This window comes from Agelaius tricolor, unplaced genomic scaffold (assembly GCF_023055355.1).
Source record: "Agelaius tricolor isolate 1412-34295 unplaced genomic scaffold, bAgeTri1.0.p SCAF_6, whole genome shotgun sequence".
Lineage (NCBI taxonomy): Eukaryota > Metazoa > Chordata > Aves > Passeriformes > Icteridae > Agelaius > Agelaius tricolor.
The window spans coordinates 21,397,013-21,411,715 of record NW_027269266.1 but is presented as its reverse complement, the minus strand read 5'-3'; the positions used below and the strand labels follow the sequence as shown (position 1 = coordinate 21,411,715).

Genomic DNA, 14,703 nt, shown 5'->3' with positions numbered 1-14,703 from the left:
GCTGCCTTTTTAAACTCATCAATTAAATCAGACTTTACAGTTATCTGGTTTAGGGAAAAGCCCACAGTATAGCATTAACACTTGGATAAAAACAGAAGGCTGCATAAACATGCTAGTTCGATATCATTTTTATATTTTCTTTGTCCTTATAAACAGTTAAGGTGTTGGCATCTTTTTAAGGAAGTTTTATATTCCTGATTTACTATATGCAATGTCGTAAGTCATTTTGCTGTACTGGTACATAGCAGAGAAAAGAAACAAGAGCAGATTGCAGGCATTAGGCCACCTCTCCAAAGAAGATGCAAGTTGATGTGAAGGCTGTCAGTCTGTATGGAGAAGAGAACCATCTGCACTAGGCAGTGACAGGGTTTGCAGCTACAACGGGTTCAATTGATGAGAAATACATTATTATTAAAGTTATTATTATGACCTTAAGTTTTCATATATTTATACAGCATTTTTAGATGTACTTGGATCATCTTCCAGTGACCAGTGGCCCTTGATGCAAAATTACTTGATTTTTACTAATAATTGTGCTGTTTCCTATGCATGGATACCTTCTTCATACCCTTATAACCAACCATTGTATCCTGACACATATGGAAACAGATTGTTGCTCTCTCTAAAGACGCTCCACACATTATAGTCCCTAGTAAAATCTGTATATGTAATTTATTCACAGTTAGGGATGTCAGTTGGAAACAAGCTGTCAAAGTGGTATAGAAGCAGTAGATGAAGAAAAAGGGTCAGATCTATAGGAGAGATAAGTACAGCTTGCTCCTGATCACTGGCATCAGACTCTCTTAAGTCCCCTAAGTTAGCAGAGTTCAAGAGCAGGCTCATGCTTAGCAACATAAATGTACCAAAAATCACCTTCCAAATTACGGATTTGCCTTTTTTTCCTCATAAGAATAAAAAATCATATATTTGCATGTACTGAGCTGCTACTCATTATAAAATACTTAAAACTTCACAGGAAGTTAGATTAATTAGAATAGGCTTCATTTCTCATAAGTGCACTGGTTGTTTCTGTCTGCAGTCAAGGACAATGAAAGTCTTTCAAACTTTGAAAAATAAGTTGACTTTAAGATCACTTATTATGGGAGTGGTATGTAATCTATTTTGTACATGCCTGAGATGTAATTGGTTAAAATTACACTTGTGCCTGACATGTGAGATACAACACATAGATAGCATTCTTGTGTACAGCATTTCCCAGTCAACTGTTGTGCATCCCAGGCCCTACATATGGGAATGGCAGAATGGTTCAGAGAGGCCATCTCCAGTCCTCTACGTTGTTTTTCAGCCTGAAGATTACACCCAGACTTGTATTAAGAAGTGTTAGTCTCCACATAAGTGATTTCAAGGCACGTTGCTAGACTAACACTTCAGTTGTTCAGAAGTACTAAAATTCTCTTTATTGATCCAAATAACACCTTTGCTGTAACTAAAAATCCATTCTTTTTTTTATTAGTTGTGCTGTTCACTTCTGTTTTCCTTCTCCTGGATTGTGCTCATGGGTTATTTTGGTCTTGTTCCTACTTCTTTTCAAAGAAGTTTCATTTTCAGATTTTCATGCAGTAGCCCAAAACAAAACAAAGTTTATCTGCTGTTTCAAGATGCTTTGTAAATAGGAAGGCTTAAGGAGGGGTCATTTAGACCCATGTTTTGTAAAAGCTTCATATTACAAAAACTAACTTGCTCTAAATGCAGCCTGAGTGTATCCTTCTAAAAACAACAATACTGGTAGCTCTTAAAAACATTTAGTTTCTGATCCCAGGATCATTAATGATTTTAAATATCAGTAACACAACCTCATATTAACAGAAAAGAAAAATATTCCAATCTAAATAAGTTCTTTGTTTGATATTACCAAAAATTCTTTCCCTTGCAGGCTGCAATTTTCCTTGAAAAAAAATAGTATTTATTAGCTGCAATTATATACTCTTTAGAAAACATAGAGTATTTCTAATTTTTTGTTTCTAAGACTACTTTCTAAAGTACTAACAATTAAAAACAAGCATAGATCTAAATATCAGTGATTTTCACTGCCTGTCTTCCTCTAAGCACCCAGCGCATTGACTAAAATCACTGGGAATTACGTGCGTATTTGGAGCTTTTGGAGATGTCCAGTTGTGGTTTTTGACACAGCCTAACATTACCCTTCTCATGCAGAATGTTTTTTGCCTCGAAGAACAGCTGAGGTCCTACCAGCTTGTCTGTTCCTCCTTAAGTTTAGAACCTTAGACAATGCAGCAGCTTTAGAGGCTGCTGACCTGTGTCAGTCTCAGAGCTGCTGATACTCGGGCTTGGTGGCTCTGCAGAAGCTCTGGCTTCTGGTGCTGCTTCTCTTCTCTCCTCGTCAGCATCCATGGGGCCACACGTGGATGTTACACAAGTATTTCCTGACCACATGAGGATGTTATTTTCAGGACTTCCTCTAAAAGTTCAAGGAGAGGATAGATGTTGCTCTCTCTATGTAGCTTTTAACACTGTGAATGTCTTCTGGAGATGGCAAGCACTCTTATTCCCTTTCAGGGAATACATAGAGAATTTTTCACATGCAGTGGTTGTTTCTGAGAATGGATCTTTGTGGGGAAAAGACTTAAACAAGTGCCAAAGACAGGAAAACATTCCAAGGTTAACTGGTAGTAAGGTTGATGTTTTCACAAGAGCACTTGACTCCATCTCTGAGACTATTAAAGCATCTACACTAGTGCTTGAAAATTAGTTTCTATTGGATTTGTTCTCTTATTTTCAAAGATGGGTATATATTGCAATAAGCACTTTAGAAGGTCTTTTTTGTAAGTCCATTTTTATCTTCTTTTATAAGGACTCTTCCTGAACTGTTAGGAGCCGTGAGTGATTTACAGAGCAGCAAAAAGGATGTGACACAAGAAGAGATCTCCTAAATATTGTATTTTATATTGTCAGGCAGGAGAGGGGCAAACCTTTTAAAGCAGTACATCTCCTTTCCACTGTGAGTGCTCTGTTGTGTGTTTTCACTTCACTGCACAATGGCAGTCTGTGGTTCAATGTGTCTTCAATTTCTTAGCATCATTCCTCTTTCAATGACACCCCAAGAGAAGGTATTGCCACTACCAGCAAACAACATTGCTACTGACTGGCCAGAGAGAATTAAAACATATATCTATAAATTGGATTTTTTTTTCTGTCCTGGAGACTCATTATGCTCAGTGTTTGTGAAACCCCTGTGTCTGTAAATTGATGTACTTTCCCTGAAGCTGAGAACATTCACTTTGTATCATGCAGAACACAGCTAAGCCCACTTCTGGACTACTAAAATTGCGTCTCAATGCCACACTCCAACAGCAGATGCAGAGTACACATATTAGTCCACATTCCCTTAACCACTGCTGAAATTGGAGTCTGTCAAACAGATGCCTCAAAGTGGATTTGGACTCTGAGGGAAAGTGTTTCCTCTCTGAGGCCTCTCTGCTCACAGTGTTCAAGGAGTTAACAGGGGAGCTACTTTGAAAATAGAGGCAGAAGGTCATTGTCGGCAAGAGCAAAGACTCCTCCAGCCTGCCATGGAGAGCCTTTCACCCGTCATTTCCCACCCAGGGGATTGTAAACATTGGCTCACAGCCACGGAGTCCTACAGAACTCCTCTTTATTTGCAGCATATACATTTATATGTCTTAATGGAAACTGAAGCACGGCAAGTTATTCCTGCGTGTCCAGAAGGAGAGAGGGAGCTTCTGTTCAAGTTAAAGGGATGGGAGAAAGAGCCATTACTCACGCTGGAATTTGAAAACATAGAGATACGCTTGTTTAGTGGTGCTTCACATGTAACATAGCTGCTGTTCTCAGGCAAACTTTCTCAACTCACAGGAATGTGTAGAATGCTGTCACTTAATCAGAATCCAGAAGAGGTCTTTTATCTGCTATTTGTTAGTAACTAGCAATATTGCTCTTATCTTATTGTCCTTTAGCTTGATGCAGTGCCCTCAGACTTGAGAACTTGTAACATGAAAGCACTCATTACCTTGAACATTTTTGTTTGTATTGTCTTAAGCTAGTATCTCTTTGGCTTAAATAATTGATGTTTTGTATCAGTTTTGAGAGTGTTATCTATAGAAGTCTGATCTACAACATTATTTTCACAAATAAAACATTTTATATTTTTATAAGTCTGTCACCACTCTGGTGTAGAGTCTTCAGTGATCTAGACTAATTCAGGTCTTGTTTATCGAGCAAACACAATATCTTATCTATAAATAATTTTCCTTAGAATGTGGCTTCTTGAAAATAACATAATCATACAATCTTTAATGTTAAAATTGGGAAGTAGTGTTTGTGAAGGTCTAGTATTGGACCAACTGTAACATTCTGGTTTTCTGCTAAATCTTCAGTTAGTTAATAGCAGTTCAGAAAGTCCTATTACATTTATAAGTGTAAGAAATTTTCTTTTGGTTTCTTTCAAAATCTTGGGCTTCACTTAGTGCTGTGAACCCTAGTTTTGGCTACTGAGTAGTGTATCAAGTACCAAGGGAGGAGATGTTTCTTCTTTCTTCACAGATGAAAGCTGAGTGCTGTCTTCTAGAATTTTTGTGAGTTCCATCCATTAGAAGCAGAGAGTGGAATACAGTCTGTCTAGATACAAAGTAGAATCCAGCCTGGTTAATGTAATTAATGCCTGCTTTTATTTTTATCCAGTGATGGTCTAATGTAAAATGCATACACATTCCAGAGCAGTATCCAGAAACTCGGCTCCTTGCCCCTTCCAGCTGATTGTTCTTAAGCATTCAGCTGCTTTCAGACACAGTCTTGCCCCATGACTCATATACTCCTGGCAGAATAGTGATTTGGCTTCAGCAAAGGCAAGGAAAGAGCTGTCACCCAAAAAGCCCCTAGCCTAGTGGTCAAAGAATGTTCTTGGGTGTAGGAGGTACCAGTTAAATCCCCTTTGGCTGAGTTTCCACTTTGAGATTAACCTAATAACATTTGCACAAGATGTTCATGTAGATGCAAAAATGTATTGCTTCTACCACCACTCCTGGTTACCGGCTTCACCAGGTAGGGCTCCGTGTGGACTCCTGTTGAAAACATCCATTTACCCAGGATATCTGTCTACCAAAAGTGCATCACTCACAGTAGTGCTTTAGCTCAAACACAGCTGCTTGTTTCTGCAGCACAGATCTTTCTGATGTATGTGACCATCTACATGTAAGACCTGTAGATGCTTTCAGAGTAAGAAGAATTTGATAACTAAAGATGCCTACAAAGAGCTTCAGAACTTCAGTGGCTTGTGCCTGGCATTTTATTAGTCTTAAGCTCACAAAGCTACTTAAATGTGAGATTCAGACAGCCTGAAGACCCTGCTTACTGTTTTTGACCTTTCTCTCCAGTCATTGCTTTTGTCTGGAAATTACATGTCTTTGTCCTGGTGGTGTTTATTTCAAGACTCAACTAATTTCTAATGATCTGTGGTATGTAAACATATATGTAAGTATGTATGAATGCATAAACCTATGCATATATTGCATCTGTATATGGAAAGCTCAACTTTTTCTTATTTTCTTTGTATTTACAAATCTCTTTTCACATTTTTATTTTTTTTTAGAAAGAAGGATTTTTCATGAGGGTTTTGTATCCCAAATGTAATTTCAAGGAATTCTTGAAAGTTGTTTCATAGGAGTTTCATCTCTGTGGAATCATTTACAATTTTGCTTGCTTCAGTTTAAAGCCATACATTTGTGTAAGGCCATAGTAAAATCTACCGCATTCAGCTTCAAATGTGGAACAGATTTGCAGTGTTCAGAGTTGCTTTATGCCATAGGTAGGAAGGCCCAGCTCTCTGATGGTTGTCATGATGATGAGCCAGTTGAACTCTACACGTAGTGAGGTCAGGTACATCCCAAGTGAAGCTTCTACTGCAGGGAAGCTGGCTAGTTTGCAACCCTGGGTTATTAAAAACTCCCAAACCCTGGGAGTTTTTACTCTTAAGCTATTGCTTCACATGACCATCTCTGACAATGTTGCTCCACCAGCCTTTTTTTTATCTACTATATCAGGCTCTCAGTGAAATTGGTACTTTGCCTTCAGACACAACAATAGTTTCTAGGTTTCATTCTCAACTGAATGAAAATAGTATCTTGTAGAATTTGTTTGCACCAAGCTTCTGCTATCTAGACTCCCAAGCTGCCTACAGTAAAGCCTCTCACCTGGAGAACTGGCCCAATTTAATCCATTCTTTGTGGTTTCTCTTTGCATCTCCTCCTTTTGTTCAAGATGGCTTGGCAGAAGTGGGCCAGAGTTCTGTGGGAGAGAGGGCTGTGGCAGCCTTTGTGGTTTTGCTTCGTTTAGGCTTTTTCTGTTCAGGACTGGAGTCCAACACAGCACCCCAGGAAGTGGGAACGCTTTTTTCTGTCGTCCAGACTCTGGTTTTCTGGTAGCAGTGAAAAGCTGGTCATCATTATCAAGTCCAGCTGTAGGTGGTAAGGCTCAGATTCTCTAGACTGATGAACTCAAGAAAAGGCCAGGCAGTCACAAGGGCAGCTTTGGGGGATCTTGGCATGGAGACAGCCACAGTTTGGTCCTTGGCACAAGTTAGAGCTGTGTGTTCTCCTACTCCCAGGGACAGGGCATCAGTGATGTGAGAGACTGTAAAAGAGGTGGATGCCATCCAATGGGAATATGCAGGACGCTAGATGAGTTGATTTTGTGGCTTAAAGATGTACAGGAGAGCAAAGCAACTGTAACAAAGCCCAAGATGTCCTTCTCGAAGTTAGGACTGTTCCCTGAGCTAGCTAATGCCAACAGGTGACTGAGCAAGTGGAGGCATGCCAAATTGCTGCAGCCAGACCCAGAACAAGGTCTGTACTACAAGGCACAGTCTCAGGCTGTCACCTTTTAGATCTTTTTAGGGTTTTTTAGCTTTAGTTTCATTTGGAATTGTGAAAGGAAATGTCTTCTTCCTTACAGTAGGTGTTTGACTTGATCTGCGTAAGAAGACAGTGATGTTTCTTTCTGTCTGCCTTTCTGGGTCTTTTTAGTTCTGAGATAGATTATTAGAATTTGCTGTTTCAGTCTACAGATTTGATTTGGAGTCTTGAATCATGACTGAAGAATGGCTACTTCTATTTAAAGTCTGTCACTCTCAGTGTTAAGTATCTCTATCTGTCAATACATTGCAATATAAGCACAAGTCTCATTGCATGCAAAGAGGACCATTTCTGTAAAGAATTGAGTTGTCCCATATTCCATAGAAGGCTTCACTGCAGCTCAGAGAATAGAGAGTTATGGTTTTGATTTCAATATACAACAAGGCCTGGCAAGTCTGACTTTCATGGGATCTGGATGAAGTAGAGTAGTGTTGCTGATACTATTTTGCTCCTTTCTTTTTGTATAAACATAAAACACATTTCACCTGAAGTCTCAGGTAGTCTTTCAGAAATGTTCTCTATATCGTCTCTGTAGAGAATTCTGTGAAATACTCTGCTTAGAAGAAGTATATTTCCTTGTATGAATTTTGAGGTAAGGTCTGAATCACCAGTGGTTGAAATATTACCTCATGTTAAGAGCCAGGTTTCCTTTCTAGTAGCTGTTCCACACAGATGTTTAGCGCACAGAGACTTTTAAGGTAAAACCACTGAATGTAGGTAAAGTATCTTCAGCTAGGCACATGACGTGCAAACACGCACACACACACGTTCATGCCTCCTGAAACGGATGTACCTAGAAATGCTCTTCAGCAGCACTGTCACACTGGGTGATGTGGTTCTTCCTAGAAATTAAAAAGGGAAAATTCTGGTTAGCTTTGTGTGTAGAACATCTAAGAAATGAATGGCTTCTTTATTTGTCATGATATCTTACAGTAGATGCTAAACCATGTTTCCTTCAAATCACAAATGTTTTTGCATCAAAACCAGGAGATCCCATTCTAAACCAGCGACTTGATAGTGGGTGGTACGTGTGATTGGAATTTGTGTCTTCTGTGAATAAATAATCTTTTGCTTGATGATCTAACTCATGGAATCACAACAACATTCATTCTGGTTTTCATAAAGCAATTCGTCAAGCTTGTGCCCAAAATGGAGATAAATGTGAATAAAGAGATAAAATTGGTATTACCGTGTCCACTTCGTCAGACCCAGAGCACTAGAAAGGATTTCATGTTTTGCATGCTAAATCTTTTGTCAAGAAGTGAAGTGCTTTTTAAATGCCAGTAGAGTAGTTTGATACACACTTACTTTAAAAGGGAAACTATTTTAATGTTTCTATAAACAGACAAACTATGGTCATCTTTCTCTAAGAAAGAAACATTCTCTCCAGTCATACCTATCTCTGTGATGGAACTGAAAACAGTTAAATAACAATGGAAGAACCACTACTCAAAAGAGATATTAAACAAATGTAATTGTTCGGGCAGATACTATCCCTGGAAACTAAAGTACATCATATAATGTAGCAATTACTACCTTCTCCATCACGGTTAGCAATAATAATAGGTCTTCAGAGATAGGTTAAAGAGAGGCCTAGATGTGCTTTATAAATGCAGAATGCTCAGTGAATGCTCTAAGGATAGTTATAGGAAAACAGTTAGACAGTTGCCAGCAAGTAAAGGAGACACATCCTTGTTCCAAACCAGAGATGAAAAAGAAACCATTATACAAAGGCTAAAATTCAGCACATGCTAAAATCCCCTATCTTGTCCTCATTACACCTGTGGTACAGGTGGGTTTTGAAAGTGTTCTCTGTCTCTGCTGGAATTGTTGTGCTGCAGATTGGAATGAGGCATTGTCTTTCCTCCCTTCCTCACCTCTTTTTCCCTTGCTCCTGCCTCCAGCACACCCCACACTACCTCCTCCCTTTTTTCCCAGGGCTCATACACACAAAAACACACACAAAATCATTTCCCTGTGTGGGGTAGGTGTGATGCACTTCCAGAGGTCTTTGGAGTGTTCCTAGGGGGCGTGGAAGAGGAGGTGGGGAATATCATCATTGCTGGAGCGGAGCAGGGCATGGTGAGGGGGTGGTGGTAGATCTGTTACACCAGAGGATTGGAAAGTGGGGCCACTTTGGGCTGTCAGGAGGACTCAGAGCAGCACACAGGACAAGTGTAGGGCCCATGATCCTGCAGAAATGCCATCATGTCACAACCTAGTGTCACCAGCCCTCTGGATTGCCACTTCTGCCCTGCTCAGTCCTGGCTGTTGGTCCATACTCCAAACTGAAGACAATGAAATGTTATTAAATAAATGCTTTCTTTTCCTGAGCAGTTTTTAATATTACATTGACTTCATTTTAAGCAATGTTACACTGGTAGACCAGCGAGCCATTTTAGCATATTCAGTTCAGAAATTACATTTCTTCTTTTCAGTTTCTGTGGAGTCTTTTCAACTGTGTTTCTACCAAGTGAGAGGGAGGTGGATTAGGCAGAGACAGTCTCTCTCAGCAGTAAGGATTGAAGCCAGGCTTCAGTCAATATGCTTGTCTGTAATTCTGTCCTCTCCAGCTAGTCTGTGGCAAATGTGTCAAGCTTAGTCATAAAGCTAAGACATTTTTTACAAAGCTTCAAGAAAATTCTTCAAGTTGTTTTACAGTCTCAGACCTAAAGAATAAGCCATGAAGTAGCAGGTTCATAGTGAATTTGCTAAGATTCTACTTTCAATCCTTGTGAACAGCAAAAGACTTTTTGTGAAATTGGAAGACCATGAAGCTACGCTGAAGAGTTTGACTCTGCATACTGTACTGTATATTCTGTAGGTACGTTCCCTCATTTTGCTCAAAAAGAAAGGACAAAAATAAATTAAAAGCAGTCAAAAAGATGTCCTGAAGATCATGTGAAAGCCTTGTTAGTGAGAACTGAACAAAAAAACTAAGCTCTTAAACTGAGTTTAAGTTCTTAAACTGAGTTTAAGAGCTATTGTAGGGAACATTAAAAAATAAATTTGCAAGTAATCTTTCATGAGATTTAAATACTTTAAGTAAGAAAATGAACCAGCATCTAATGGCCAATATAATTAACAAAATCAGTACAGAAAGAGCAGAGAAGAAACCACAATCACAAAAGAAAACTATTTACAGAAAGAATTTTACTTGGATTCAAAGATACTTGATGTGAATTTAAGCATCCTGCTAATTTCTTTTGTGGCATGATTTCTTTGAAAGTTAGTGTTTTAAAAGGTTTTACAGGCTTCTTCCAAGCCCCTTCAGAACTAATTAGTATAGAATTAGTCTCATCCGGCTTTGGATATCTAAAAGGAAGATATCTACATATGGGCCAGTCAGATTCTCCCCGTGGATGGCAATCAAATGCAGTGTGTGTTCATCTGACCTGTGCAACACATTTAGGATAATGTAAGACCAGTTGCTGGGTGAGATGAGGAGTAGGCCATGCCTCCCCCACCCCATCACTCTTGTGGAGCCACCTCTGAATCAGAGGAGATGAGGGAAGCATAGCAAAATGCCTTCTTTCTGGAGTGAAAGGAAGACCCGGGGCCACAGTGTGACTCACTGGCTGGTAGATTAAACAGTGCCAGAAAACATTCGTGGGTACTGGAGCTCAATTGTCTATACTGTTAAATTATTAGAATGGTTCCTGGCATGAGTTACTCCAACTAGCCCTTCCCCAGACAGTTCCTAGGCACTGGCAGCTAAGCATGGACCGAAGACCATTCCCAATAAGCAGTTTGCATGCGGTCACCTTTTTTGGGAGGCTGAGAATTCAATAATATGGACATAGGCCACTCTGTACTTTTTGGTCTCAGTGCCAAAGGAACATTTCCTGTCCCATTTAATTTCCTAGCACAGACATAGCTGCTGTGTTACAGTCTGATCCCTGCTTTGTTCGTGTAGCTGTGCAACTGGGCATTGGTCTGTACTTAAAGTCTGTGGCAAACTGAAATGTAGTCTTTTGTGTCTGCGTTACTCAACCCCATCCCTAAACCACTGTTTGTCTTTGTCTTTTTATAACTGAATGCTATTCAGACAGCAGCTATATTTGGAAAGGGCTGTATATTGTGCAGATACATTTAAATTAAGCAGTTATGCTTCATGAAAAAAATGAAAATCTGTTCTGTAAAGTAAATGGAAACTATATGAGACTGACACAATGCCTAGATCTTCTGTTCTGTTGCCAGTGAGTAGACACTTCCCACTAATTTGATTTTTCATCAGAAACAAGTAACATGAGATAAAGGATTGAAACTCCTTGGGCTAGGTGGTGCCTGATAGCCACATCTGTCAGGTGGCTGAAAGGCAGAAAGCTTTATTTCAAAACTAAGTTCTCTTTCTTCATCTGACTCTTAACTGCAGCTCTGCTCTTGCTTCTCTTTGAGCACATTTCTTTCTTCAGAGAGTCAGACACAGCCTCAGTAGACTTCTGCAGATGTTCTTTTCCTCTCTACTGCCTCTCAAATACACATCATTTATTTTCATCATGAAGTGCTGCCTAAATCTATTAACTTTAAAATAGTTGGAAGTAGTGATCTGCAGCTGCTTCTTACCTGATACCATCCAATCTTATCTGGATAGTAGAAACATAGAATGTGCACTGAAAAGGAACTTATTTAGGTACCTACTTCTTCCAGTGTGTGAATCTTCTCAGTCTTTTCATATGTAGCTGGGTCTATTAAATACAAATGTTACAGGGTATCTTCAGGACAGACTTCTTTAGCTAAGAAGCTAAAGGGGGAAAAGGAGATAATTTTGCCCAGTAGCATTTGGAGGGAGTTGGAAGAAGAGAGGACAGGGTGTGAAATTTGGGGGAGCTTGGAGGTGCAGAGGGGCTGATGAGGAATGTGAGGGAAAGCAGAGCCCGTGGGATGTAGTAGGGCAGCAGACTGTGTTCACCTGGGTTCACAGGAGCAGCAGGGAATTAGGTATGTTTGGTGATGCTGTCAGGGGACCGTTGGTGTGTGTGACAGGAAGGCAGCAGAAAGAAGCCAGGAGGTCATGGGACATGGTAGAAACCTGGCTGGTGTAAGAGGGGAGCTGAAGAGACCAGCCAGGGTGAGCAGAAGCAAGGAGAAGGCAGTGAAGTTCCTTAGGAGAGAGGACTAAAATGCAACATGGTCACTAAAGTCTACAACCTCCAAAGTGTTTTGGAGTCTTGCACAATTTAGGATCTCCATCAGCACATGATCATGAATCCTTCTCCTACACAGCAGTCATCATGTGCTGCATTTCATATGTGCCAGATTTTCAGGATTTAAGTGAGATGTACTGATGTAGGTAGTGGTGCTTTTTTCATCCTAAAAATGGGACTTAATCAAGCAGCTCTGGGTAGTGCCCTGTCGCTCAGGGAGGCCTTGTTTCCCTGGTAGTGTGACTTACCTAAGCAAAGCATTTTTTCACTCAGAGCTGTGCTAAAGAGGAAGTGATGACCTGCTTGTTCAGCCTCACCATATCCTGTGTTCAGAATAATTTTCATTTCTACTTCTCTGCAAATGTTAATGGAATGTCCACAAATATTTTCTTGGTTTCTATGGTAAGAGAGAGTGTGAAACTGTCAAAACCACTGCATCATACTCATCATCCTGTGCTTTTCAGGAGAAGACCCTGACCACAAAAGGAGTCATCCTTTTGTGGCAGTACTTGTACGTGAACTGATATTTAGTACATTTTGATCCCTTTCAGATTCACATTTTGAAACACAGACTTGCGTGTTACAAACCATAAAGGTTATTCGATGACTTTTATAGTGGCACATTAATGACAGAGCATATCAAAACAGCTCAACACAAATTCCTTCTCCTCTGACTAGAATGCAGTCTGGCATTAGCTGAAATTTAACTGTTAGTCTTTTGAAAATCTTACATTTTACAGGTTTAACTTTCCAAATTACTCAAGTAAAATCTCCCAGTGCACTGTGTATGCATGGATGGAGCATAGCAGGGTGCAAATGCTTGGGGAACTTGGCAGTGAGGGGTCACATGGGAGAAGCAGCCACGGGGCTGCACACTTCCTCAGCCCTCTGAAAACAGCGCTCTTCCCCTGGGCAGGCACGGGCAGGAGCTGTGGTGCATCCCTCAGGAAGGGAGCAGCTGTCCTGTCCACACTCATCTGGAAGGCACTTCAGTTTGGGCATATGGTCCACAGTCATGCATCCCTTGGTTCTTTGCCTTTGAGAGTGCAGAACCTTAATGCTGTAGAGCTTGTGGGATTGGGGAAAATAAATCATCCTTACTATAAATCATCTTATCTCTGTGTGAGAAGAGCCATGTGGACCTTAAATGAGGAATCATGAGGTTTGGTGGTATTCCCAAAGATCAGAGATCACACAGCTCTTCCTCCTGACACTACACCCAGCCATTCACAAACAGTAATGGGTTGAAATTGTTATATCTAATTTCTCAAAGCAATATCATCTCAGTAAGCTTTTCCACAAATGTACTGCAAGAATAAAAGCATAGTTCAGTTTGAGAGATATATCTGCATTAGGAAAAATAACATGTTTTAGGAGGAATTGTATCTGATTCAGACAGGGAATCTCCAGAGAGAATCCCTGACCTACAGATATATTTGTCTTCTTTCCTTGGAGTGGATCTCTGAAGAAACGTCTCTGGTTTTTGTAGAGAGAAGTGTTTCATAAAAGCATCACTGGTATGGTAGCAAATCAGGAACAAGACAAATGGAGCTAAGTAAAGCCCAGCTTCCACACAGGAATCTGTTTCTGTGGATCAGTATCTGGAAATGTAGCTTGCCAGCACAGTACTTTGTACTGTGTTATTGAACTGTTTCATTGACAAATTTTATAAAGAAACATCAAAGTGTTTAAAAGAACAGTTAGCAAATATGACCACTCTTGCAAATATCCATGAACCTCCCTTCAATAGCCATTCAGTGGTTCCAAAGGCTGTCAGGGCATTTAACGATTGTAATAAATGTTGTATTTGCTTTTGTTTCATCTGGCTTTGTCCAGCAAATTCAGCTGATTACTTCCATTGTTATTTTTCTTTAGAAGACGATTACATTATTATCATTTAAAAAATGCACTATTCTTACACATTTCTTTGTGTTGGTCTTGAAATTCAGAACTCACTATCTTAGTTAATATAATTTTAAAATTTTATTTTCATTCTTATATTTTCCTTTGTTTCTATCCTATTTTTTTTCCAGGGGTTTGGTTTGGTTCATGCTCCTCCTGAATGTTACATCTCCCATTTTCATGTTTGTTGAAGAAAACACTAGTAATTGTAGAGGCCCTGCCAGCCCCCATATTAATAGTCAGAGGTATAAATCATAGCACAGAGTAAGAAAATATTGGCACTTAGCTGATGGTCATATGTTGTTATGGCTGGATTTTTACTGTATTCAGGAGGAGTACTCCTGTGGCTCTGAGATTATATTCTAGCAAGATAGTAGCTCATACAGGACCCTGCAGAAGCTCCTTGCATTCTTCTGCAAATATCCTGAAGAGACAGTCAGCCTCATCTGTATTTGGTCTACTTGTGAGATACAAAAGGATAAATATAAACTGTTCCATCTCTGTTGTGGATCCAGTGAGCAAGACTCACGGAAGTACATTGATGGAGCAGTGCCAGTAAAATTTCCACTGGGACCCTACAACGTGTTGTGACATAACCACCAGGACAAGAACAGCATAAAAGCAGGCACTTTACATGGCATATGTCCGTGGGAAGGAGTGTGTCACTTGAACATACAGTGTTACTGTAGAAGAGCAACCAGAAGTTACTGCTGGTCTGACCAGCAGCACATGGACAGAGACAGTCA

The 14,703-nt window shown here is 39.9% G+C and overlaps 1 protein-coding gene across 4 annotated transcripts in view; it reads left to right on the top strand.

Annotated features, from left to right (window-relative positions):
* Nucleotides 1-14,703, top strand: part of CDK6 (cyclin dependent kinase 6) — a 137,122-nt gene that overhangs the window by 78,806 nt on the left and 43,613 nt on the right. The window lies entirely within an intron of this gene.